The following is a 4768-nucleotide window of genomic DNA, read 5'->3' on the forward strand; positions in this document are numbered from 1 at the left end:
AGAGGACACAGAGACCAATCCACAAAATTACAACTTTCTTATATTTGATAAAGGGGCAAAAAACATGCAATGGAGGAAGGATAGCATCTTCAACAAATGGTGCTGGGAAAACTGGAAATCCATTTGCAACAAAATGAAACTGAATCCCTTTCTCTCGCCATGCACAAAAGTTAACTCAAAATGGATCAAGGAGCTTGATATCAAATCAGAGACATGGCGTCTGATACAAGAAAAGTTGGTTATGATCTACATACTGTGGGTTCAGGCTCCAAATTCCTCAATAGGACACCCATAGCACAAGAGTTAATAACAAGAATCAACAAATGGGACTTACTATAACTAAAAAGGTTTTTCTCAGTAAGAGAAACAATAAGAGAGGTAAATAGGGAGCCTACATACTGGGAAGAAATTTTTACTCCTCACACTTCAGATAGAGCCCTAATATCCAGAGTATACAAAGAAATCAAAAAATTAAACAATAAGATAACAAATAACCCAATCAACAAATGGGCCAAGGACCTGAACAGACAATTCTCAGAGGAGGACAATCCACCAACAAGTACATGAAAAAATGCTCACCATCTCTAGCAGTCAGAGAAATGCAAATCAAAATTACCCTAAGATACCATTCTCACTCCAGTAAGATTGGCACCGGTTATGAAGTCAAACAACAACAAGTGATGGCAAGGATGTGGGAAAAAGTGTACACTTGTGCATTGATGGTGGGAATACAAATTGGTGTGGCCAATTTGGAAAGCAGTATGGAGATTCCTGGGAAAGCTGGGACTGGAAACACCATTTGACCCAGCTATTGCCCTTCTTGGACTATTCCCTGAAGACCTTAAAAGAGCGTACTATAGGGATACTGCCACATCGATGTTTATAGCAGCAAAATTCATAATATCTAGACTGTGGAACCAACCTAGATACCCTTCAATAGATGAATGGATAAAATAATGTGGCATTTATACACAATGAAGTATTATGCAGCACTAAAAAATGACAAAATAATGGCATTTGCAGGGAAATGGATGGCACTAGAGCAGATTAGGCTAAGTGAAGCTAGCCAATCCCTAAAAACAAATGCCAAATGTCTTCTTTGATATAAGGAGAGCAACTAAGAACAGAGCAGGGAGGAAGAGCATGAGGAAAAGATTAACATTAAACAGGGACAAGAGGGGGAGGGAAAGGGAGAGAGAAGGGAAATTGCATGGAAATAGGAGACCCTCATTGTTATACAAAATTACATATAATAGGTTGTGAGGGGAAAGGGAAAAAATAAGGGAGAGAATTGAATTACAGCAGTTGGGGTAGAGAGATAAGATGGGAGGGGAGGGGAGTGGGGATAGTAGAGGATAGGAAAGGTAGCAAAATACAACAGTCACTAGTATGGCAGTATATAAAAACATGGATGTGTAACCGATGTTATTCTGCAATCTGTATATGTGGTAAAAATGGGAGTTCATAACCCACTTGAATCAAATGTATGAAATATGATATGTCAAGAGCTTTGTAATGTTTTGAACAACCAATAAAAAAAGAATTAAAAAAAAGAAAATTAGATCATGCTAAAGAAAAAGAATTAAAGAAGACGTAGAAGATGGAAAGTTCTACCTTGATCTCGAATTAATATTGTCATAATGACCATGATACCAAAAGCACTATACAGATTTAATGCAATTTTAATCAAAATCCCAATGACATTGCTCATGCAAATAACAAAAAAAAGAAATAAAAATTAATCCTGGACAAACAACGAGTTCCAGAAGAGGCATAGCAATCCTTAGAAGAGGAAGGGAGGTGGCATTACTATACCAGACCTTAAACTATACTTCATAGGAATAGTAATAAAAACAGTGTGGTACTGGCACCAAAATAGACAAGTAGACCAATGGTACAGTATAGAGATCACAGAGAATAACCCACATAAATACAGTTATTACCTACTAGACAAAGGTACCAAAAACATATTGGAGAAAAAAAATAGCCTTTTCAACAAATGGTGCTAGGGAAACTGCAAATCCATATGGAGCAAAATAAAATTAAAAACCTCTTTTCACCATGCACAAAACTCAACTCAAAGTGGATCAAGGACACAAGAACTAAACCAGAGACCCTGGACCTAAGAGAAGAAAATGTAGGTCCACATCTTCATCATATTGGATTAGGCCCCAACATCCTTAATAAGACTATTATACCATAAATTTAAAACCAAGAATCAATAAGTGGATGGATCAAAACTGAACAGCTTCTCAGCAAAAGAAGTAATCAATGAGGTGAAGAGACTGCCTACATCCTGGGAGCAAATTCTTACCACTCACATGTCAGATACAGCACTCATCTCTAGGGTATATGAAGAACACAATCTTGACACAAAAAAAACCACAACCAAATAACACAATCAAAAAATGGACCAAAGAACTTAACAAACACTTCTCAGAATATGATATAAAATTGAGCAACAGATATATATGAAAAGTTCAACATAGAAATTAAAGAAATGCAAATGAAAACTAAGATTTCATCTCACTCCAGCCAGAATGGCAGCTATTATGCATATAAACAATAAGTGTTTGTGGGGATGTGAGGGAAATTGTACACTCATACACTGCTGGTGGGGATGCAAGTTGGTGCAGCCAATACGGAAAACAGTATGGAGATTCCATGGAAATCTAGGAATGGAACCACCATTTGACCAAGTTATTCCTCTTCTCGGTCTATACCTAAAGGACTTAAAACAGCACACTACAGGGACACAGCCACATCAATGTTTATAGCAGCACAATTCCAAATAGCTAAACTGTGGAGCCAAATAAGATGCACTTAGTGGATGAATGGATAAATAATATGTGGTGTATATACCCAATAGAATATTACTCAGCACTAATAAAAAATATTGCATTTGCCAGTAAATGCATGGAATTGGAAAATATTATGTTAAGTGAAGTTAGCCAATCCCTCCCTCCAAAAAAATGGTAAGTATTTTCTCTGATATATGCGGGGTGACTCACACTGGGGTAGGGAAGGACAGAATGGGAGGATTAGATTAATTCTAGATAGGGAAGAGGGGTGAAAGGGATTAGCAAGGATGGTGGAATATGATCAACATCATTATTCAAAAACACATGTATGAAGATTTGAATGTGGTGCCAACATACCTTATATACAAACAGATATGAAAAATTGTGTTATATAACAGTTGTAATAAATAAATGAGTACATGTAGAATGGCATAAATCAGCATGAACATACTTTATATACAGAGAAAAATTGTGTTCTGGGTGTAATAAAGATTGCAATACATTCCACTGTTGTCATGTATTTAAAAATAAAAAAAAGAAAGGTATTGGAACCCGTTGGGGACACTATAAGCCAACAGGGTAAAAATTGTAACACCTTGAAAACACAGAGCTGGAAGGAAAGATGCATGAACAACATGAAAAACCAAGCAGAATGTGCCCCATACAAAGATGCTACATTATTAGAATCCATATTCAGAACACCAGGAGGAAATAACAGAGAAGGAGTGGAGGACATACATAATTTTCTGTGAATTAAAGGATGATATAAGAGCAAATACAGGCAGCAGATGATCATTTTGATAAAGAGCTAAATAAGCAAATACAGAAAGCAAAAGTTTCCTTCAATAAGGAGATAGAGATTCTGAAAAACAAACAAACAAACAGAGATCCTTGAAATGAAGGAAACAGTAAAGCAAATTAAGAACTCAATAGGAATCATCTCCAACAGAATAGATCACTTGGAAGACAGAACCTCCAACATTGAAGGAAAAATATATAATCTTGAAAAAAATATAGTTTACCCCAGTGAAGATGGTAAGAAACCATGAGCAGAAGATTCAAGAATTATGACATAACATGAAAAAAAACAAATTTAACTATCATTGGGATAGAGGAAGGCATTGAGGTCCAAACTACAGAAATGAAATGGACAATCTATTCAATGAAATAATATCAGAAACTTTTCCAACATGTAGAGTGAATTGGAAAGTTAAGTACAAGGAGCAAACAAAACACCAAATGAACAAGATCACAACAGAGCCACACCAACGCACATCATAATGAAAACACCTAGCATGCAGGAGAAGCAGAGTATTTTAAAAGCCACAAGAGAAAAAAAATCAGATTATATATGGGGGAAACAAATCAGGATCTCTGATTTCTCAACCGAGACCCTGAAATCTACAAGATCCTGCAAAAACATATACCAAGCTCTAAAAGAAACAGATGCTAACCAAGAATCATACACAGAAAAATTAAATTTTGACTAGCAATTGAATTTCGATTTAGATGTTAATTTTATGAGAAAATAAAAACCTTCCATGATACACAAAAGTTAAAAGAATTTACAACTAGAAGTCCTGTACTACAGCACATCCTTGGCAAAATATTCCATGAGGAGGAAATGAAAATTAGAAAAGGAAGTATCACCCTAAAGGAAAAACCTATCAAAGAGAAACCAAATGAATTTAAATACCAAAAAGAAATAATAATAATAATTGGGAATAAATATTATGTCTCAATAATAACCCTGAATGTTTATTTCCAAAACTCAGCAATCAAAAGACTGGCAGATTCGAGTTAAAAAGAAAACCAAACAATATGCTGCCTCCAAGAGACCCATCTCTTAGGAAAAGACACCCACAGACTGAAGGTGACAGGATGAAAGAAAATATATCATGTGAGCTGGGGCTGGGGCTTAGTGGTAGAGTGCACACTTAGCATGTGTGAGGCCCTGGGTCTGATCC

The sequence above is a fragment of the Marmota marmota genome, unplaced genomic scaffold, assembly GCF_001458135.2.
Source record: "Marmota marmota marmota unplaced genomic scaffold, marMar, whole genome shotgun sequence".
NCBI classification, from domain to species: domain Eukaryota; kingdom Metazoa; phylum Chordata; class Mammalia; order Rodentia; family Sciuridae; genus Marmota; species Marmota marmota.